General features: G+C 44.1%; 1 protein-coding gene across 7 annotated transcripts in view; it reads right to left on the bottom strand.

Annotated features, from left to right (window-relative positions):
- Nucleotides 1-22,666, bottom strand: part of LOC146573377 (uncharacterized) — a 56,108-nt gene extending 33,442 nt beyond the window's left edge. For 5 of the 7 annotated variants that reach the window (XM_085278184.1, XM_085278188.1, XM_085278187.1 and 2 more), the window contains exon 1: nucleotides 8,768-8,946. The gene's annotated coding sequence lies outside the window, so the exon portion shown is untranslated. Of the gene's footprint in view, nucleotides 1-8,767; nucleotides 8,947-10,391; nucleotides 10,657-22,512 lie in introns of those variants that run through there. The other 2 variants (XM_085278185.1, XM_085278186.1) reach the window with 2 other exon arrangements.
- Between the last annotated feature and the right edge of the window lie 1,334 nt (nucleotides 22,667-24,000).

Raw genomic sequence — 24,000 nt, 5'->3', positions numbered from 1 at the left:
TGTGCGTGTGTGTCTGTGTGTGTGTCTGCGTGTGTGTGTGTGTCTGTGTGTGTGTCTGCGTGTGTGTGTGCGTGTGTGTGTGTGTCTGTGTGTGCGTGTGTCTGTGTGTGCATGTGTGCGTGTGTGTCTGTGTGTGTGTGTGCGTGTGTGTCTGTGTGTGCGTGCGTGCATGTGTGCGTCTGTGTGTGTGTGTGTGTCTGTGTGTGCGTGCGTGCATGTGTGCGTGTGTGTCTGTGCGTGCATGTGTGTCTGTGTGTGCGTGTGTGTCTGCGTGTCTGTGTGTCTGTGCGTGTGCGTATCTGTGTGTGTGTGCGTGTGTCTGTGTGTGTGTGCGTGTGTCTGTGTGTGTGTGTCTGTGCGTGTGCGTGCGTGCGTGTGTGTGCGTGCGTGCGTGTCTGTGTGTGTGTGTGTCTGCGTGTCTGTGTGTGTGTGTGTCTGCGTGTGTGTGTGTGTGTCTGCGTGTGTGTCTGTGTGTGTGCGCGTGTCTGTGTGTGTGTGTGTGTCTGCGTGTCTGTGTGTGTGTGTGTGTCTGTGTCTGTGTGCGTGTCTGTGTGTGTGTGTGTGTCTGTGTGTGTGTGTGTGTGTGTGTGTGTGTGTGTGTGTGTGTGTGTGTGTGTGTGTGTGTGTGTGTGTGCGCGCGTGTCTGTGTGTCAGGGACAAAGAAAGAGGAGCAGCTAATAAAGGCGCTCAGATCCAGGACAGCGCTGCTGCTCCATTATCCGGTAATGGCAGCAGAGCCTGTGGGCGACACTCGCTGTCAGGCTGCTGCAGGAAACACTTCCTCACTGAACTCACAACATTTCCCTCTGTTTGTGTTTAAAAGGACAAAAGACAGAGACAGACTTCTCTGCTTACCTGCGACTATGATAAAGATGTTTTATTCTTATAGCTTTGATGTGTCATTAGCTCGGAGCTGAGACGTGCATCACTTTGCCCTGTGCTGCCTAATCCCTTCAGTCTCTGCGCCTCCATAATGCACAAGCTGAGCTCAGGCAGACGCTGTCAGCATCACCTCACTTCCTCTCTCAGGTGTCTGCAGTTCACCTGCTGTGAACATCAGAGACTCTGGGAAGGTTCAGCATCTCCAGCAGCAGAGTGACCGACACCTGCGCTCACCTGTGTGAGAGCTGCAGCAGCCTCTCGCTGCTGTCGCTGCACTTCTGAGCTGCATGTTTGCACTGTTTGTGTCACGTGTTGTTAGGAATAAAGCACATCATGCTCTCATCATCCAAACTGCTGCTTGCTGGATTCAGACACTGACCGGTGTAAGCAGGATCAGCTGATCCTGGATCTTTTAAACTCCAAGCTAAACTACAAGCTCGCATTAGATCGCCTGGTGCATTCACTGCACGTCTGTGCACATAAAAATGGATTTGTGGTGATGAATTCCTTTCAGGTGAGTTGTTTGTCCCAGCTCTGACAGAGTGAATGCCCTCAGGCCATCGCAGACCGTGCACTCAAACACAGCCTGACGACCGCTCATTTCAGCCTTATTTCAGAGCTTTACTCAGACTGCAGACACTCCTCACTCTGATTATCAGATAGTCAAATGAAATTAATGATCCAAACTGATGACCGCACTGTTCTCCGTGCAGAGAAGGAAAGGCACTGAGGGAACCATCCTCCATCAGAGCGAGACGCCGCTCTCTCTGACACGAAGCCTCGAAACTGAACCGAAAGCTCCTGAGCTCTCCTCCAACAACCAAACGACTCATCCACTCCTGTTAGGATCAGTTTCCCCACCAGCCTCTGGCTGTGTGTGTGTGTGTGTGTGTGTGTGTGTGTGTGTGTGTGTGTGTGTGAGGGAATAATGGGGCTAATCTAAGCTAAGGTCCCTGCTACGCTTGTCGAGCAGGTTAAGTCCAGAGTGGATGGAGTGGAAAAGGAAACGAGCAGCACGAGAGGCCCAGCGACCACGAGGGAATCAACATGCATCAGTAAATCCACAAAATTCACTGATTTAACCATTTTGATTGACCTGTTACAGCCGAACACAGTCAAAGTGTTTTATGCGTCTTAGTCCAGCTTTACAAAATCATTCCTACCAGAGCTGCTCTGGCAGCACAGGGTGGCCCTTATCAACAGCACCCGGAGCCCAACGAGCTCCACAACACAGGTTTATACGAAAGCAGCCAAAGACCCCAGATCAGCATCCACGGCTAACATCACGTACACTGAAGTAGTGTAGGGTAGTAAATGCTGCTCAGCAGTCCATCTACAACAGATCACAAACATTATGCTGATGCCGGGAACGGGCTTGGTTTGCTGTGCTAGAATAAAGTGTAATTGCACATCCACTACAGCAGGTGGCAGGGTTTTTTGCACCGAGCGTGCGCACACACAGCACAGAGCAGGAGACACAAAGTGCAGCAAACAAACCCTCAAGAAAAATATTTAACAGTGACGAAAAGACAGGCGGAGATGACGGGACAATCAAAAGTCTCAGAAAGCTAAGACGAGGAAATGTGGCGGTGCGTCTGTAGCGCTCGGCTTCACTCTGACTCGGTTAAAGTGTTTTATATGTTTGAGGAGGCCCGAGTGAGTTTTTGAGGACCTGCATTTATTGAGTTTCTTTCATTTTATTATTCAGAAGCAGATGGTTCAAGTCAGTCAAATGTTTTTAGTTTGAATAAGGTTTTATTTTCTTAAATTTCAGACAAATTTTCAGACAAAAAAATGTTAAAGATATTCTTTGATTGAAGTTGATCTACGTTTCTTTTGTTTTCTTTAATGTTAATAAGGATACAATATCATGCAGAGATGTGCTTAGAATATAACAGACAAATGAGACTACTTATAGGGAGAGTGGGGTCGTAACAGGAAATAACTGAGACGCCACGCTCAAAAGAGAGGACACTGCAAAGACTGTATATAAAAGATGGAATTAGCCACCATGTTGTCACCCATTTGCTTCTGGCGTGAACGTTGGTGCTTGTTTATAACTATTAGCTAACGCTAGCTAGCTTAGCTATGTGAACCTCACACAGACAGCTGCTAATTATTCCTCAGAAACATCCAAATAAAATTCTAGAATTTCACTGAAAACTGGAGCTCCGCCTCCTTGGACCATCTGTCAGTACAGTAACCACACAGCTGCCGTGTTATTGGTCAGATGATGTTATTAAAAACGCTCCAACAGCACGAACACGGTGCAGAGGTCCCGCTGAGGTGCAGCGTAGCAGAGAGCTAGCAGCTACAGCCTTCGACTCTGCACTTTCCTCTGTGCTCTAGGCTCCGCCCCCACTGTTACTTTCTCTCAGCTCTGCTTTTTAACAGAGCAGTATCTGTTACAGTCTGCTCTCATGTTCTTATTTAGTAAAAGTCTCATATTTCTATCAGCAGTAACAGAAAAAAACAAACTTTTTTGACCAGCAACACCGACTTTTAAAACTTGATTCTCCTCTGAGTCGGTCTGAACTCGAGAGGTGCAGCTTTGCGTCTGACTTCTGCTTGTCCTTTCAGGCTTTTAAAGCAGCTCAGCAGGGGGTGTTTGTTTTGTTCATAAGGACAGCCCTCAGCCTTTCTGGCAGCAGCACAGCAGACCCTGATGTAGGGGTTTCTTTGGTTGGCTCTAATAATCACAAACACTGAATGAATCAGCTTCTGCGATGGAGGCTGACCTCACTCTGATCTGAATGTGAAACACTCAGCAGGAGGGAGACCGTTTGTTTAACTCATCATTTCTTAGCGTTGCACAATGAACCACACAAAGATGATGGAATGGAAACCAACCCGAGCTCCTGGGGTTAAAACAAAACAATGTTTTAACACGTGAACCTGGAAATCTGTCGTCTTTCCTCTGCACGTTTGTCCTCAAACCTCTGCAGACGCCACAAAAACAGGCCGCTGGTGTTCGAGGTCACGGCAGGAAAACAGAGCGCCATCACTTCCTTTTTCTCTTCCTTCAGCGCCTTGTTGAGCGCACGCTTATCCAATTGTTTGCAAAGCCTGCTTTAGCACCGAATGTGCTCCAACTGTTCTTTAACCTCCAGGTTAGTGAAGGAAAAGCTCGTCTGTTGTGATTTTAGGTGCAGGTTCTCTCACCGCCTACATGACTTTTCCTGTTTTCTGTCACGCCTCCTGTTCATGTTGAGTCGGTGTTCAAGAGCGAGGAATCCCTCTGAGCCAAAAACTCTTTTTCCTACTCTTGGATCTATACGATGTCATCAAGAGGGGACATCCCTAATATGGTCGTTTCAGGCATCCATGCTGAGCATTTCACAGCTCAGAATGAGTCACGGTTCATTTTAAACTGTGACTCATGCAAAGCTGCTCAGGAATAAAAATAGGTTTTTCCTCCGTTCTTTGTGGTTTTTCACCTTAATGAGCCTCAGTCTGAGCGTCCACAAGAAGCCGATGATCAACCTCAGAGTGGGCGGTGCCAGCCGCAGCTCGCCGCACTAGCAGCTGTTGGTGACTAACAGTCGGCTCCATTGTTTACAGCTGATCGTTCAATTCAAGTTCAGGAACTAAACTATCATGCAGGCTGCTGATTGGACTGTGAGCGCGCACACACACACTGAAGTGAGGAGCTGTGACCTGCAGAGTGCTGCAGAGGAGCTCAGTGCAGGACGCTGCAGTCGGTTAATATTTGTGCTCTGTGAGGGACGACTGTGCTTCACTGGACCATGAAGAACATGAAGGAAGCTCACAGCAGCGTTTCATAACAGCCGTGTGGAGGAACTGCACTGAAATCACTGTTCAGCAACACGAGGGGCTCAGAAACTGTTTCTAACCTGATACTCTGATTACTTTGATCTCCAGTTCTGTGAGTAATCAATTACTTCTGAAAAGGAAACATTAAACGAACCTGTACGCTACAGGACAATGACCAACAACAGGTGAGGTGTCAGAGGCACGGGTGTACTGCTGACCTGTAGGTCAGAGTGACTGCAACACACACACACACACACACACACACACACACACACACACACACACACCAAGTAGCTGGATGCAAGTTTCACAAAAGCTTGCATGTGATTATTTTCACCCTACCAAGCAGCAGGATCCATAGCTAATGGTAGCTAGCTTTTTGCATCCAGAGATATCTGCTGATTAGTGCTCTCTAACTCTGTTACTACAGTAACCTCACAGCAGCCATGTTATTGGTCACATGACGTCATTAAAATGCTCCAAAAGGCTCTAACAGCACAAACAGTCCAGTTCAGGCACAATTAGCTTAAAAGCTTAGCAGGCAGCTAGCAGCTACAGCCACCTGTGTCACCATCTACCTGTCAGTCAGAGAAGCCACGCCCCTAATAACGTAAACTTCCTATGACACCAAACAGTTTGTGTATCGGGCTGCAAACGTGTCTATTTCTGCTGGAAATGTTTAACATGGGGGACTGACTCACTGCTGCCTCTGCTGGGCGTCAGAGGAACTGCAGGTTTGGAGCTCAAAGCAAAAATTCAGTCCAAATATTCTGCAGAACTAAGTGAAACTAAACGATTCAGAGGCCTAAATGCAGATCAGGGTAGTGACAGGTGTGCACCGGGGTTTTGTTCTCACTGTCACACAGCTAAATAATTCAGGCTGTAACTGGACAGAGTATGACATAATCTGAGTTTCCAAGAAAAAAGAAAGATCGTAGGGCGGAGCCAGACGGAAATCTGTCTGAAAACGAGGGGAGGGCAGACACATTCAGGGCCAGAGCCAATGAAACATGAGCTCCCAGATTTGTCTGGTTTCCAGGCTGATGTTACGTCTCAGGCTGCTTAGACTACCTGATACCTGAGCGGTTTCACATTACAGTCCGATACCTAAACCGCCCGAGCTCACTGAGCAGAGACACCCTTCAGCTCATTTTTGCAGATCGCATCCTCGAGGTCATTCGCTCAGCGGGTACCCACGGCGCCCTCGTGGCAGCAAATCCACAGCTTCGCCTTCATACTCGGCCCTCCCTTCATCCCAACAGGTGAAACGACAGCAAGGGATTTATCTACTAATGATTCAATAACAACAAAATCCAATCGAGCCATCTGCAGGATTTATTCGAAACTGAAACCATCTGATGTGCAGGAACGACTGCGGCTCTGCTCTCATTTCACCGGCACCGAGCCAATCAGAGAGCTCGTTAACAGGCAGCAGGCTCACCTTTCCTTCATAGCAACACTTGGCAGCATCACACTCACTGCATCACCTTACAGCACAGAGCTGCCATCACTGCACACACACACACACACACACACACACACACACACGATACAGTGAACGTGGTTACCATAGAAATAAAGAGAGTGCTTAGTCATTCTGAGAAGACGAGCTCGACTGCGTGTGAGGTGCTGTCTAAACACTGCAGGCACTGCAGAGGTGTGTGTGTGTTCAGATGACATAACAGTCACTATATTTCCCTGCATTAACCAGCTGAAGCACAGTAAGCAGAACAGTCTCTCAGGGGAAACAGCATGAGGATGACTTCTCATCAGCCTGACACTTAATGGACAGCGAGGGTGAGAGAGAGCGCTGCGAGCTGATTGGATGGCAGTCTAATGACGGCTGGTCCAGAGGTCACACAGCAGCGTGTGGATGGAGCCGTTATGTAACCAGCTAGCTGGCCTTCGGGGCGGGCTCACTGATCAATACCTGCGCAGCTGATGGGGTCGGCGTGGAAACGCTGCCTCATTACCGCAGTGACACAAACGGTTCCACGTGGACACCTGTGCTAAAGAACGAGCACCTACATCTGCAGGCCCGTTCTTCCTGTCGCCGTTTTCATTTCAGTCCATTACATTTTTGTTAGAAGTCCAGTGACGGATTGTTCTGGAAATAGAGCTGCAGAGCTTCCCATCGGTAAAAATACAGACCCAGATCACATGACGTGTCCATACATGGTCAGAAATGCCCACACATGATGTGGTTTTTTTTCCACTGCATGAACCAAATGTTCCTGAAGCTGACGGCACCCACAGGAGGGCTCAAACACCTCTGTGGCTGATCTTAGAGAATCTCCCCGATTTTTCCACATTTCAAGCTTCTCCAGACATCATTAATATTTAAAACCGCTGCTACGAGGCCTCGCTCTGACACGCAGATGTGGCGCTGCGTTCTGAAGCGGACCCAGCATCCTCTGGGAACCACGAAGCCTCGGCTCCTCTCAGCAGGCGTAATAACCCAACCTATCAGAGGCAACGCCTGTTACACTGAGAGGCATCACATGACTCCTGTGAGGCTTCCAACTGTCATATCATGAAAACTTTTATTCGATCGATCGATTGATCTCCCACGTGTGGGACGGATAGAGGTTTTGTGGTTATACATCAATACAACTGTTATATCACAGATTATAATAACATGTAGGCATTACGTCCATATTAACTACATAAATTGCAAAAAAAAAAAAAAAACTACAAAAAAACTGAACTTTTTTCAACACATTTCTAGTTATAGAAAGTTCAAGACTGTAAATGCAAAAAAGTTGCACAAAATCGTGTCTTCATAGTTTCATTTTTGAGATAGACCAATGTTTATAAACAATTTGCAAACAAACAGCATCACAATAAACGATTTCCAGCAGTTTCAGTTCTGAGCGTCTCAGAAACCGTACAGGAGAGCATGAAGTCCAACACGACTTTCACAAACACCAGGGAACCTTTGAAAGGCCTGCAGGATAAAAACTACGTGTCCCATGAAAAATGACGTCACTTCCAGGACATGAAATAGTTCGCGCTGACGTTTATTCCAGCGCAGGAAGTGCTATGAACAGCTGATCGGATCAGCAAAGCCATATGTGGAAGGAAACCGCGACCTGGACAAGCTGGATGCATGCTATGGAAGCACAAAGATTATTGTGCTAGCTGATGTTCAGAACGCTCAGAGGGGCCTTAAAGGGTTAAAACCATATAATGATTAATGTAACTGCAGGTGTCGGCCTCACGTTTACCTGTACAGGTAAGAACCAATGCAAACACTCGTCTCGAAGCTTCCCCCAACGAGCCAATCAGCTCAGCTGGAGAACAGAAGAACCAATCATGCTCGCCGGTCCGTTATCACCATAGAGACACAGGTAAGTGCACTATTGTTGCCATGATGTGAATTAACATGTTTGTTTAGTGCTCTGGTGGGAGGAGCCAAAGCAGTTTGTTGTTTTGATGCTGTGCATGCAGTGAAGGATAACTTACAGCAAAACGCTTCAGCAGTTTAAATAATTTGAGTTTTTCTTTAAAGGAAATCTAATCAGGTTAGACTGGAGACGAGCTGTGCGGTTTAAATGTCCCGGTCACCATGGAGACGAAAGTTACGGCTCCATCCGCGTTCGTTAAGGCGGCCATCAGGAATATCGGCCTGGACTGGCTCCGAGGTGGCTGCAGAGTTGTGAGTCTGTGCTGCAGCTGTGTGTACATTTGTACAGGATTCAGTTACATGAACGATCCTCTGAAAGCATCTGGAAACAATCACAGACGCCAAAGGAAGGACTGCACGCCATCACCTCCGTGTCTCCACAGTCGGCCGTTACTTATCCATGTGCAGCAGCTCCACTTTACATAAGAGCGGACGCTGCAGCAGGAAGTTTAAATACCATCATCAGACTCATTACAGCACGAGAAGTGTTTCGTCGGCTTATTTACTCTGAAGTTAACAGTTTACAGCTAATGAAGCCGGCTGCAAAAGATTAACTGTGACACAAGTTAATGTTACATGATCCATTTGTTTTGCACCAGCCAACAATTCAAAGTGCGCACACACTGCTCGTGCTCCAAGACCTAATGCCCCACACACACACACACACACACACACACACACACTGTTGCCGCAGCTTTAACTTACTCTTCTCCTTCTCAGCCTGCAGTGCTGCAAAAACACATCCAGCATAAAAACAGAAGATTGGTGGGAGCTCCTTCAGCTCCTTCAGCTCGTTCGCTTCACACTGTCCTCAAACACACACACCACCCTCCTCCTCCTCACACACTCGTCCTGCTGCACAGTACATTCATGCGTTGTGTATTATCCCGTCACCGCTGTGTGTGTGAGCGAACGGGGAAGGCTACGCAGGCTGTGACGGTGGTCGAGAGGGGGAGGGAGGAGACTGAGGGAGGGAGAGAGGGAGGGATACACCTCCCTTTTTGGTTCTGGAGCAGAGGCACGCTGCTCAGTGCTGCAGTAACAAGAAACAGTGCACGTGTGCGAGGCAGACACACACGCGCACAGACGCGCACACGCGCACAGACGCGCACACACACACACACCTTCCCCAAGGTCTGGTGTGGGAGGGAAAGTCAGTCCCATGTTTACAGAGAAGTTGCGTGAGTGTGTCTGCCAGGTAACCCAACCCCGGTCAGGTCCAGCCTCCACCCTGAAACACACGGGAGGGTCCAGTGCTGACCCCTCCAGCTTGGTTGGCTGTTGCTAAGCAGCACTGGGCCCCCTCCTTGTTATTGGTTACAGGAGTTAGGTGTTTTTTTGGAGGGGAGGACGGAGAGGAAGGTTTGGGACTGCTGGAGGAAAAAGGCCAGTGAGAGTAATGGAAAAGTATCCTGTGTAATCTGATGTAGAGGAGGGGGAGGGGGGGAGGACGGGCCAATGGGAGAGCAGATCTAAGTGATTATTTAAATTAGTCATGCACGTCCTGCCAATTGATCCGAGCGCAGGGCTGCTATTGGTGGGCATTCGTCTTATTAACAGAACTCTGCAGATGACACACACACACACACACACACACACAGGTAAAGCTACCTGGCTTAGTCATGAAGCTGCATCCACAGACAGCATGTGAGCAGCGTCACACTACTTTCACTAGCAGCTTTATGGCTGATAACAGTAAAAGCAGGAAGGTTCTGGGTGACTCTCAGTTATCAGTCTGCTGGACACAGATGATCGTTCGGTTTCACGAGGCCGTAGCGCCCGGCTGGACTGTGGCAGCGTCACTTCATATTTCAGAAATGCCAACAAAGTTCGAGTGCAAAGTTTTATCACATCTCAAAAAACCAAAAACATCCAAACGTTCAAACACGCGTTAAGACTGCACTGCATGATCCAGCAGACGCCAGCGCCGAGAGCCTGCAGCAACAAAACATCCAACATGGCTGACTGACCAATCAGCTGACCCAGTAAAGCCAATAAAACCACTTAATTTCACTAACCCTGTCCTCGCCGACCACGTCTGTGCTGCAAGCGTCAGCTTCTCAAAGCTGGAGTCATAATTTGTGCGTGACAGGATGTTACGCGTCTGTTTCTCACAAACTTCACATTCTAACGGTTTTTCAGCGAAACACATTTTTAAATGTGAGTTCTTATAATATTTGAGTCACGTGCACAGTCCTCTCACAAACCCCGAAACTTCGAGCAGCCTCCTGCACCCAAAACTACGTGACACAGTTTATCCACAAATTATTGAAGCACAAACAGTTTGGTTGTTCAGAGGAAAACTAATGACCAACAGTAATCTGATTACCTTTAGATCTCACCGTGCCGTGTGACAGCGACTCACAGCATGGAAAACATCTCAGAGGACAAACACAGACGAAGGCGACAGAAGAACACGAGCGTGTGTTAAAGCGTGGGCGTGTCCACAGAACGATCAACACGTTTCTGCACGTGTGTCAATTTTGTACATGTACGAGCCACGACTGAAGCTTCCAGGCAGAGAGCACGATCCTCTTCTGTGGCACATTTTCACATCCTGCCACTTCGAGACAGCGAGAGCCCAGATAGCACAAGCTCGCAGGTCCCAGAACGACGAGTGGCTGCGACTGAAATAGGCTTTCTAATCATCTCCTGCCGGCCTGACGCAGGAAGGAAAATGTTTGCTGATAAACCGGCAGCTCCGACTCCCCACAGCAGCTCGTCTCTCAGGTGGACCGCGCCTGCCGCCGTCCTTCAAGCTGCCACAAACTTATAGTCGTGTAAGTGTGTATTTATATCTTTGTGGGGACCAAGAATTGGACATTTACTATACTTGTGGGGACCAGTGTTGGTCAAGTTACTTGAAAAAAGTAATCAGTAACTAATTACCGATTACTTCCCCAAAAAGTAACCCCGTTACTTTACTGATTACTTATTTTCAAAAGTAATTAATTACTTAGTTACTTTTTAAAAACACGATTTACACCCTGAAGAGGTGATAAAGCGATAGATCTTTCAGCCCAATTCTACTTTTTCTGCATAATCATCATACAAAATGTAATCAAATGGAAAAGTTTCTTTTTAAAACTTGTTTTATTAGTTTTAATCTTTTAACTTTATGCATCAAGCAAAAATTTTATTATATGCAACATTCTCTGACTGGAAGAAATTAGTTTAACATTTAAACCTATTTTCTGCACATTCCAGCACATAAAATAAAATATTTTGTGTGTTTACACTCAGTCTTTCAAATAGATGCAAGTAAAACACAGCAGAAAATAAATAAAGTCAAAGACTCAGCGGTCCTGTTGCTCTATTTTCACCTGTAAAGCAGGAGTGGGGTAGGCGGAGGGTTACCCTGGTGCAGGTGTGCCACGGTCAGTGGAAGAATCCGCGAGTTTCTCTGTGAGTTTCCCATTACGTCGTAGCTACTCGGTGCTTGTTGGAAGTTTAGGGGTTTTTTCGCTGTAAAAAGAAGTTTTCTTCCCACGCACAGCGGACACTAATGTTTTTGTCACTTTTTATGGAATCAAACTCAAAGTAAGGTCAGTACTTCCACGCTTTAAACGCTGCACGCTCATACTCTCTCTGCACTCGATATATGATCCATTGTTGATCTGCACACAGCTGTTGTCACGAACGTCACACTCGCTTACGTCACTGTCATGAGACATTCTCGCAAAAAAAATCACGGTTTTAGTAACGCAGTAACGCAGCGTTCCTACGGGAAAGTAACGGTAATCTAATTACCGTTTTTGCAATAGTAATCCCTTACTTTACTCGTTACCTGAAAAAGTAATCAGATTACAGTAACGCGTTACTGTAATCTGATTACTTTTTACAAGTAATGCGTTACTGCCCACCTCTGGTGGGGACTGGCAGCCCTTATGGGGACCAAAATCCTGGTTCCCATGAGTCTGAAGGCAATTTGGAGACTCAGAATGTGGTTTTAGTGAGAGGTTATGTCAGCTCGATGTCCCCACAAGATATGAATACCCGACGTGTGTGTGTGTGTGTGTGTGTGTGCGCGCGCGCGCGCGCGCACATAGGAAAACAACAGGAACAGGGAAAACCTTTAACTCCAGGACTGCACCGATCAACAACCTCACAGGATTTTAAATTTGTGCCATCGTGAACTTTAACCTGAGGGTTGGACACTCTGACATCTCGTTTCTGAAGAATGACGGACTTCAGATTATTTTGAAACGACCTTAAAACGCCCCGACTGATGAGCAGCAGCAGCGTTTGTTTCTCTGAGGTCTTTGCTGATGTTTCCTCCCTCGCACCACGTCCTCGCACACCTGAACACTCCGACGTCTGCTTTCACAGGCGTGCTCAGCCTGATGACCAGCAGCAGCTCCTGGCTCAGCTTCTCGCTGTGTGGCCTCAGGATTCCCGCACTCAGATTTTTATTAAACAATAACTCAGTTTAATGTGTCGGACTTTGATTTATCTGAGGTTGGTTTATTTCTGTCGTGTCCAAATATGTAAACCCTGCAAATTTAAAGAGCTGCTTCTGTCGTCTCACCGCGATGCAGCGTGTAACAACACCGCAGTCACCTGATCCACCGCCATCAACACGATCACTTTCAGAATTCCCGCTGCCAGCTCGACAGAGGATTCGCCACCTTTGACCACTCCCACTCAAGTTTCACACATTTACTCATGAAATCCACTTCAAACTAGAGCTGGGCGATATGAGATTTTTTCATATCACGATATGTTTTTTTCATTTCAGGCGATAACGATATCTATCACGATATCAGCCAAATAACTATATTTGTAAGATTTAAATGTGCCGTTGCTCACAAGTAAAATGTGAAATAATCAGCAGCTTGTTTTTATTTAAATATTTATTTCCCATAATAAGTTCAACAGGGTAGATGTACTTAAGGAACAGACTTGCTTTCGGCACAATTTACAGTGCACGCTACTCTGTTTTTTGTCAGACTTGAAATAGCCGAAATACCTTCACACTACGGAGCTTCTATGGCTCTTCCGTTCGACAATCTCTCCGGCGTTGGAACCATCATCTGTTTTCTCTTCGGTCACGCTCGGTTGATTTTTCTAGTCGGCACACTCATTTCCTCCATTACGCGCTGGCTGCTTCCCAAACAAACACACGTGCGGCTTGGCACTTGTGCTGTACGTAACAAGTCACGCGACGTGACGCTGCGGCTGTGATTGGTTCGGCTCTGCGCTACTTAATTTGGATTGGCTGATTTTTTTTATTTTTTTTTTTGAGGACAAGAGCAGCGAGGTCTATCGCGATAGCTTAATTTCTCTATCGAGTAAAAGTTATATCGCGATACATATCGTTATATCGCCCAGCTCTACTTCAAACTTAATAATTTTAAGTTTGGGAAACTGCAGACTTTCCTCCGATTGCGAGCTGTGTGGTCCATCAGTTCATTCACAGAGACCGAGCCCTGCAAAGCTCGGGGAGCCGAGTCTCCCACGAGACAGCAGATCCACTTTTGTCCGACCGACTGTAAACGCTCATTGTGGTTGAATTAGAAGTCAAACCGTCACTTACAGGTTTAGGTCGGCTTCAAAGATGTTTGTGTTGTTAATCTGCTCGTGGACAAAAGCGTCATCAGTCAGAGTGACTGTGTTAATCTCAGCGACAAGTCCGGGCAGAGGACAGCTCTCAGTCTCCCACCACAAGAATGCCGAACGCGAGGAGTGGCGGGATTAGAGCTGCAGACGCCCGGCAGCTCCACTGCTAACAGAAACACACATGTGCACGCAACAAAAACAGCTGCACGCACATTTAAACCTGTTGCTGCCTCACAAATGATCCAAAGCCAGCATCCAGCACATCTGAGAGCTGCAAAGTGTCCACACACACGCACACGCACACACACACTCATGAAGCTTCAGATTCATGAGTATAATTAGAATAAAAATAGAGTTAGAGTAAAGTTTGGAGTCCCATCTACTGATATTATTTTGCGTTAGCTTTGCACTAAAGTAGAAACGTCCTCCAAAGAGCTACTTTTACTTTCTGAGTAGATTCCAGAGCCTGTACTTTTCCACTTTTACTCGAGTAAAGAAGTTGAATCAGTACCTCAACTTTTACTGGAGGATTGTTAACAGTAGTATTTGTACTTCTGTCGGTACGTTTGCCACCTCAGGGTAGTCCTTCAAAAACCCAACAAAGCTCCGGTCCACCAGAAACGGGACAGAAACCCATCAAAGATGACAAACAGCAGAAAAAGCTCGGCCGTGTTTGCAACGATCACTTCTCATTGTGTTTGACATTTGGCTTCACTTCAGCTCTTTTATGTCAGACGTTCAAAGCTGCTCTAGAAGAAAAATCTGGAGCTCAGCTGAAGCAGAACACGAAGTTAAATTAGGATTGGACAGATTTGCTGTGAGGGTCAAAGGGAAAGTTTGACCCCTGCTGTCACGTCTCACTGTTCATTACTTCCACTGCTCAGAACAATCAAACACAATCAGACTGCGTGAGCTGTGTTACCAGTCAAACCTACTGTCAGCAATTAAAGTCATCAAAATGAACACTGTTCCTGGATTTTTTATTATTTTCCCAACTTTTTAACTTTATTGCTGATATGATTGTCCTGATTTCCTACAGTGCTCCCTGATGGCTGCCTGCTGTGCCAAACCATTAAAAAAAACATAAGATATTCTCCTGTTTGAGACCCAGTTTGTCCTGGGCATCGTTTACATCCACCAAACATACAGTTTACCCATAAACACACGCATCAGCCTTTACAGGTGAGCAAGGAGCTCAGGTAGAGTGCACGGCCGCCTGTCTCACAGCGACCTATCACGTATGACACCGAGCCATCACACAGTGAGGTTGGGACTAGGGCTGGGCCATATTATACCGTTCACGGTAATACCGGTATAATAGGAATATGAAATATCGCGATAGAATATAAGTAAAACGCGCATGCGCAGTGCCTTTGTTTTCATACGCACATGGCCGATTGTTGAGTGAAACAGATGAACCAGAATTGGTTTGTAAAAATGGTGCAACTTCAGTGATGTGGAACTGGTTTGGTGTTTGTCCGTCAGATACATGACAACGCACATTTTTTGCAGAACATGCAAGCGGCCGTCGTTATTGTCATATTTGTCGGACTAAGATGCTCTTAAATCTGGGAGTAATCTGGGTCCTAAACTCCGTATACATCAGGTCAAACGAACACTGCAGCATCACTGAGAGTTAAAAACTGTCTAAATTATTTCATCTTTAATAAAACGATCAGCATTGCTGCTTTACCAGGTGTAACTATGAAGTTTAACTTCCAGGCATCCATGAAAATAAAATGTATTACATTTAACGGAGTTAGAAGTTAGCAGGAAGCTAGCGGAAGTTAGCTCGCTAGTTTCGCTAGTTACCTAAGCATGATATAGCATGTTCTGACGGAGAGATTTCTGAAAAAAATCAAACGTACAGCTCTGCTATCACTTCCAACATAAATGAAGACAGGAAACTAAACAGCAGTGACGTTTGTAGGGTTACTGAAGTTGGGCTAGCTGGTATATAATGATGTGCTACGTGATCGCTAGCGACACAGCTATGTTAGCATAACATAAACAGTGAAGCTGGAGGACGAACACTAACACTTTTCCACTTATAAAAGTTAACGTGAAGGTTCTTCATGGTTAGAGACAAATGCAATCGCATGGCAGGATGCTGTAAACGGACCAAACTTCAGTCAGGAGAACAACTGAGATAATCCATCCACAATACGAGGTTAGTCATTAATATACTGCAACAACATGGGAATAGAGCAGCTGCCAGAGAATTCAACATTAATGAATCAATGGTACAGAAGTGGAGGAAGCAAGAAGAATGAATTTAATAAAGTTTGATTTATCTGACTGCTTTGTTTCGCTTAATGTGCCTTATAATCCTGTGCACCTTATGGTCCGAAAAATACGTACTGCACACTGCAGTTTAATGTTGCAAAGCACCTCTTTTTAACTTCAGTGGATATTATACATGGTTATGCTCAGGATATGTCAGCCCATTTCTACTGGAAATGCCTTTTGGTTAAACTTTCAGCAAGGAATTTGCATTTGCACTGTTACATTTTTATAAAGCTTTAATGTACATAAAAACCAGCTTCTTGTTTAAGTGAAAATAAATGGAAGGTTGTCTTTTTGCGCTAGTAATGTTGTGGAGTTGTATTTTGTCTCGCATCAATTATATCGTCAGTTATATCGTTATCGCAAATTTTCAAATATATATCGTGATAAATATTTTTGGCCATATTGCCCTGCTCTAGTTGGGACCATCAAAGTGTCAGCAGCTGATATGAAGCAGTGAAGGTGGATCGTGACTCTCGGAGAGCTCCGACTGCAGAGGAGCGAGTCTGCATTTAATCCGAGCTCCTGCAGGACGATGCAGAGGACAAGCTGTTATGCAACAGAGTGCTGCTGCAGCACTGATGTCCACCACACACACTCACACAGAGTGGACAAACAGCGCGCGCTTCACCTACACACTGAGGTCAGAGGTCCCAGCAGTACTTGACACCTGCAGGTTACCCGTGTGCACAGTGAAGCCACTGACACAACACTGAAAGGTTTCACTGGTGTCAAGCCAGCCTCCACTTTGTTTTACGTGCCCTGTGTATTCAAAGTATTATGGCAAAAGACGTGGAAACCTGATTTCAAAATCAAAGCTCCTGAAACATGACTTCTAAATAAAAGCCAACTTCTAGTAAATTAAGAGCACATTCATAAATATCAATTAGTCTTGTTTGCACACACTCATGTTGGATACAAATGACATACCCTAGTATTCTGGTAGCAACATGTCAATATTAAAGCCATCTCCTTTTGGATTTCAAAGTAAAAGCCCTCTGAATGTTTATTTTTGAACTACTCTTTCAAATGATTCAGAATGGAAAATTCACGTTTCCACAGACAAGTCGCAGTCTATACTGACAGTATCCAACCCCACAGTGACACCATATCCATTTTGAGTCAGGCTGATTTTGCTTTCCAGTATAAAAGACTTTTCAAATTGACCATAAAAGATATACTCTTAACGATTTCAAAATGCTCTTAAATTGAAATATGCTGTTTCCACAGGATAATTCCACTTTAGATCAACAGTATCCAACCCGACAGTAAAACCATGTAAATTTCAAGTTGCTCTGATTTTGCCTTTCAAAGTAATGGCCCGTTGAAATTGCCCATGTATGACCCACTCTTTCACTGACTTCAGAATCCCATTAAAAGCAAAGTTGTTGTTTCCACGAGATCATTTCACTCTACATTGACAGTATACAACCCCACACTTATCACGTCAATATTGTGATTATAATTGTTTATTTGCTACTTTTAATAATTAAACGCGGATGCTGTTAACAGGACAATTACTGTTTCCACTAAGTAATTGGAGTTCAAACAAACCATACGCAACCTCTACAGTGGTAACATCTCAATCTCAAATCAATCTCGTTTTGCATTTCAGAGTAAAAGCCTTTTGACTTTGTTTATAGGAGCTTCTCTTTCCATAACTTCAGAATGGCATTAAATGGAAAGTTCCAGCTTCAATGAATTAATACCAGTTCATGCCAACACATATCATTGCATATAATCTAACAGTGGAGTCGGTGACCATACTTTTCGGTGACTTCAGAATGCTGTTAAATAGGAAAATCCCTGTTCCCATGGACTAATTCTTCTCTAAATCAATAATATACTCCCTCAAAGTTGTACACTGAAAATCAAGTCTTTCTTATTTTTGATTTAAAAATAATTGCCCTGGAAATGTTTTACAAGCTGTTCTGTAATTTCTTTATTTAGAATGATATTATGTAGAAATGACATCTTTCCACAGACGTGGAATATGGACGTACTATCAATTACGACTAGGGCTGGGCCATATTATACCGTTCACGGTAATACCGGTATAATAGGAATATGAAATATCGCGATAGAATGGGAGTAAAACGCGCATGCGCAGTGCCTTTGTTTTCATACGCACATGGCCGATTGTTGAGTGAAACAGATGAACCAGAATTGGTTTGTAAAAATGGTGCAACTTCCGTGATGTGGAACTGGTTTGGTGTTTGTCCGTCAGATACACGACAAAGCACATTTTTTTTGCAGAACATGCAAGCGGCCGTCGTTATTGTCGTATTTGTCGGACTAAGATGCTCTTAAATCTGGGAGTAATCTGGGTCCTAAACCCCCCTCTTCAGGTCAAACGAACACTGCAGCATCACTGAGAGTTAAAAACTGTCTCAATTCTTTCATCTTTAATAAAACGATCAGCATTGCTGCTTTACCAGGTGTAACTATGAAGTTTAACTTCCAGGCATCCATGAAAACAAAATGTATTACATTTAACGGAGTTAGACGTTAGCAGGAAGCTAGCGGAAGTTAGCTCGCTAGTTTCGCTAGTTACCTAAGCATGATATTGCATGTTCTGACTGAGAGATTTCTGAAAAAAATCAAACGTACAGTTCTTCTATCACTTCCAACATAAATGAAGACAGGAAACTAAACAGCAGTGACGTTTGTAGGGTTACTGAAGTTGGGCTAGCTGCTATATAATGATGTGCTACGTGACCGCCAGCGACACAGCTATGTTAGCATAACATAAGCAGTGAAGCTGGAGGACGAACACTAACACTTTTCCACTTATAAAAGTTAACGTGAAGGTTCTTCATGGTTAGAGACAAATGCAATCGCATGGCAGGATGCTGTAAACGGACCAAACTTCAGTCAGGAGAACAACTGAGATAATCCATCCACAATACGAGGTTAGTCATTACTATACTGCAACAACATGGGAATAGAGCCGCTGCCAGAGAATTCAACATTAATGAATCAATGGTACAGAAGTGGAGGAAGCAAGAAGAATGAGTTTAATAAAGTTTGATTTATCTGACTGCTTTGTTTCGCTTAATGTGCCTTATTATCCCGTGCACCTCATGGTCCGAAAAATGCGTACTGCACACTGCAGTTTAATGTTGCAAAGCACCTCTTTTTGACTTCAGTGGATATTATACATGGTTATGCTCAGGATATGTCAGCCCATTTCTACTGGAAATGCCTTTTGGTTAAACTTTCAGCAAGGAATTTGCATTTGCACTGTTACATTTTTATAAAGCTTTAATGTACATAAAAACCAGCTTCTTGTTTAAGTGAAAATAAATGGAAGGTTGTCTTTTTGCGCTAGTAATGTTGTGGAGTTGTATTTTGTCTCGCATCAATTATATCGTCGGTTATATCGTTATCGCAAATTTTCAAATATATATCGTGATAAATATTTTTGGCCATATCGCCCTGCTCTAATTACGACTTCCTTTTACATCATCTTTATGATTCAATTCTGTCATAATCAATTGAGTCCGATTTTGTTTTTCAAAATAAAAACCCAATGTGTTTAGTATCAAAAGTACTCAGGTAGTGTGACTGGGAAAACTGAAGGACATTAAAGGGTAAAGGCACTAATATTCAATAACTAATACAATATCAGTGCCTGGAGCTCAAATGTCAGTAAAAATGCATGAGTGGGTCATACATAGGCAATTTCAACGGGCCATTACTTTGAAAGGCAAAATCAAGGCGACTTGAAATTGACTTGATATCCCCGTGATAGCGTGCACTGTCGATCTTGAGTGAAATTATCCCGTGGAAACAGCAATTTTCATTTTTAAAACATTCTGAAATAATTGAAAGACTATATCACATATGGGCAAATTCGATGGGCCATTAATTTGAAAGGCAAAATCAGACCAACTTGAAATTTACATGGTTTTACTGTCGGGTTGGATACTGTTGATCTAAAGTGGAATTATCCTGTGGAAACAGCATATTTCAATTTAAGAGCATTTTGAAATCGTTAAAAGTCTATGGGCAATTTGAAAAGGCTTTTATTTTGGAAGGCAAAATCAGAGTGACTTGATCTTGACATGGTATCCCTGTGGGGTTGGATACTGTTGATCTAAAGTGGAATTATCCTTTGGAAACATGTATTTTTAATTTAAGAGCATTTTGAAACTGTTAAACGATTAAGTCATATATGGGCAGTTTCAATGGGCCATTACTTTGATAGGCAAAATCAGAATGACTTGAAATTGATATGGTAACATTGCGAGGTTGAATACTGTTGATCTAAAGTGGAATTACCCTGTGAAAACAGCAATTTTCCTTTTTAGAGCATTCTGAAATCACTGAAAGTTAGGTAAATTATGGGCATTTTCAACAGGCCATTATTTTGGAAGGCAAAATAAGAATGACTTGATATTGATATGTTGTCACTGTTGGGTTGTATACTGTTGATCTAAAGTGAAATTATCCTGAGGAAACAGCAATTTTCATTTTTAGAGCATTCTGAAATCGTTAAAAGAGTAGGTCGTATATGGGCAATTTGAAAAGGCTTTTATTTTGGAAGGTAAACTCAGAATGACTTGAAATTGACATGGTAACATCATGAGGTTGTATACTGTTAATCTAAGGTGAAATTACCCTGTGGAAACAGGAATTATTCTATTTAGAGTATTTCATTCTGAAGTCACTGAAAGTAGTTCAAAAATGAAAATTCACAGGGCTTTTACTTTGAAATCCAAAATAAGATGGCCTTGATATTGACAGGGCGCTATTAGGGTACAATGTGTCATGTAGATCTAACATTAGAATTAGTAAACAAGCCTAAATTATATGTTATTATGTTCTTAACATATCTGTTAATTCGATCGAAGTTGGCTTTTATTTTGAAATCCGGTTTCCACATCCATTCCCGTAATACTTTGAATACACAGGGAACAGAAAACAAATTGGAGCCCTTACTGTGATTAGTGATTTCTCTGAGGCCTCTGGTTTATGCCTAAATCTAAAAAAGTGTGAGTTACTAACAATTAAAGACTGCCCTGCAAATACTATCTGTAATATCTCTGTTAAACAAGAAGTCACATACTTGGGACTGCTAATATCCAAAGACCAAAAATCAAGATGCTCTTCAAACTTCACTCCAATTATACAGAAAACCCTAAAAAAGTTCAACCAGTGGCTGCAAAGGGACTTGTCTTTGAAAGGTAGAGTGTTACTTACTAAAGCTGAAGGGATATCCCGATGAACATATGCTGCTCTCTCCTTACATCTGGATAAGAAAAGTAGTAAAGATATTGACCGTATGCAGGTCCTCTTAACGTGGACCCTCATTTATAAACACAACTTCTCACCTCACAAATACCTCATCTGGAACAACAGAGATATTTTATAGAAAAATAAATCACGTTTCCTGGAAACTTGGCTCCAAAATGGGATCCTATTGGTGGCTCAGCTGGTTAGTAAAGAAGGACAACTACTTACAACGACTTTATTGCACTATATAATTTTCCAATCAGTGTTCAGGAATTCTCAATGGTGCTTGGTGCCATACCCTCAGGGACTTTAATGTTATATAAAAACACTGACAGCTCGATCTCTACCTCAGTCACTCTCCCTGATCCAGCTGAGTCACCAATAGGAAAAATCTGCTTTTCACAGGAACTTGGTAACAGCAATAAGAGAATACGTAGTTTATGCCAAGAAGATATCGTCTCTCTCCCATATATAATATCTTATTGGAACCGATTTGTTCCAGATATCAAGTGGAAGACAGTCTGGATGGTCCCCCATAAATATTTGATTGTAAATAAGGTGAAAGAAGTCTCATTTAAAATTCTACAGAAATGTTATCCAGCCAGTCACTACATGGTCAAATTTAAAAGGGACATAAATACTAATTGTACTTTCTGTGGGGATCATCCAGAAACGGTGACACATCTTTTTTGGTGCTGTTCTTTTACACAGAGATTTGTTATTGTCCATATTTTAAGGGAGTTTTCTTTACGATGGGAAAATGTTTTATTCTGTTTCTTTAAGTTCCCCAAGAAGTATGAGAAATGTTTTTTATGATAAATTTCTTAATACTTTTAGCTACATTTTTTATCCATAAATGTAAGTTTACTAACAAAACACCATATTTCTGTCATTATTTTAAGGATGTGCACATGCACATACAATCAATATCAGACTGCACCAACAAAAACGCTCAAAACAATTTATGTTTGTGAATTTTTGCGTGTATTCTTATAATTGTTACCTTTTTCTTTCACCCCTGGCTTTTTGTGTTCATGTTCTGTTGTTTTGTATACTTCATCTGTTCGTATGTTGTGTACTCATTGTTTGTTAAATAAAGTTTTAAAAAAAAGAAAAGAAAACAAACGGGAGGCTGGCTTGACACAAGTAAGGTTTCCGCTTTCTCACACAGACCAGGACACCAGCTGCCCCCCTGCAGCCTCCACACTCTTTTACCCCAACGCGCGTCATCAGCTGGAAAGTTTACAAAACAAAGCAGCTGTTTTATGACACGACGAATGTCCCGTAACAGTGTGCACATTTTTAAACACGTGCAGGTACAAACACGAGCGCGAGGAGCTGTCCTACCCGCACACCGCAGCGCTCACCTGGGCACGCGCGCACACCGTCACGTTTTTCTCGTAGATTCCGTCAAAGTGGCTAAAATCAGCAGACGGTTTCCTCTTCAGACCGTCAGTTACTTCTGCAGAGCTTCAGTCTCACCGACCGGAGAACACGCCCCCACACACACCTGAGGATAATGAACGAGCTGCATTAATTATCACAACTCCGAGATACTCACGGGGTCAGGGAACTATACCGGAAGGCGGAGGAACACATCCCTGTCACTCACTGATCACCCACAAATATGTGGCCGTGATGATCCGGGCCAGAGGAGCAGTCGGGACGCTGTGGCACCAGCGAGGCGCGGATCTTTGACTGGGCTCTGAAATTTGGCCCAAACCTGCATCCAGAGCCGACACATGTTCTCGGGGCCAGATGTTGCCCAGATGTCACAGCTCACCTGTGGCTGAAGCTCAAAGGCTGCTAAAAGAAACATGCAAGGCTTTTACATTTGTGCTTCTTATTTCTTCAGCTTGCTGCAGATGCACTCCGCAGGACTCACGCCTCACCTGCTGGGTTTCATATGTCATACTGCCCTCTAGCGGCCAGATGGAGACACGCAGGTGGATGTTTTATGTGTTTTAGAGTTCATGTAAGAGCCAGTGAGAAGCCTCTGTGATGTCATAGGTGTAAATAAAAATAAAAACAAAAATCTTTGCTACATATGCTGTATTTATTTCATGATCATTACATTACAAACAGTTCCATCAGCAGCAAGTAATAACACTCACTAGAAGAATAGAATAGAATAGAATAGAATAGAATAGCCCTTTAATGTCATTGTACATGTACATCAAAATTCTGGGTGCTCCACACTAACTGTGCAGGAGTAAAAAAATATGAAAAGTATAACATCAGGAATAAAGAGCAAACAGAAGAAATATATAGAGTCTAGAGGAACACATACCAGATAATAGAAAGGCACAGCTGTCTGAGCCTCCTGAAGTCTGTGATGAGTTCTTTGGTTTTAAGGACGTTCGGTTTCAGGTTATTTTCTGAACACCAGCAGAACAAGTTCTCCACACTGTCTCATCTCCATCAGAGACGAGCCCAACCGCAGCATACTCACTGATGACATTGGTTGGGTGGGCTGGTGTGCACCTCCATTCTCAGCCTCCAGGGGGCTGAGAACGCAGCCCTGTGGGGATCCGGTGCTGAGAGGGGGGGTGAGGTGGGGGCTGAATCGTACTGATTTAGGCCAGTGGGCGAGGAAGTGTTTGATCCAGGAGCAGGTGATGGGGGATAGTTTGGGATTATGGTCCTGAACACTGAGCTGCAGCCCACACAGAGCATCGTCACAGAGCTCTTCATGTTCTCCACATGGCTCAGCGCTCTGTGAAAGGTGACGGTGATGGCATCCACCTCCATGGTGGGGGCTGAGGGAGGGGGGTAGACAGTCTCTCACGTGCTGAGCACTATCTGCTCGAAGCACTTCATGACTACAGACGCCTGTAGTCATTGAGGCTGTCTAT

Source organism: Mchenga conophoros, linkage group LG6 (genome assembly GCF_057382185.1).
Source record: "Mchenga conophoros isolate Kocher_MC1m ecotype Shallow Benthic linkage group LG6, M_conophoros_male_GT1.1, whole genome shotgun sequence".
NCBI classification, from domain to species: domain Eukaryota; kingdom Metazoa; phylum Chordata; class Actinopteri; order Cichliformes; family Cichlidae; genus Mchenga; species Mchenga conophoros.
Note: the sequence above shows the minus strand (reverse complement) of the source record. Positions and strands in the feature narration are given on the sequence as shown.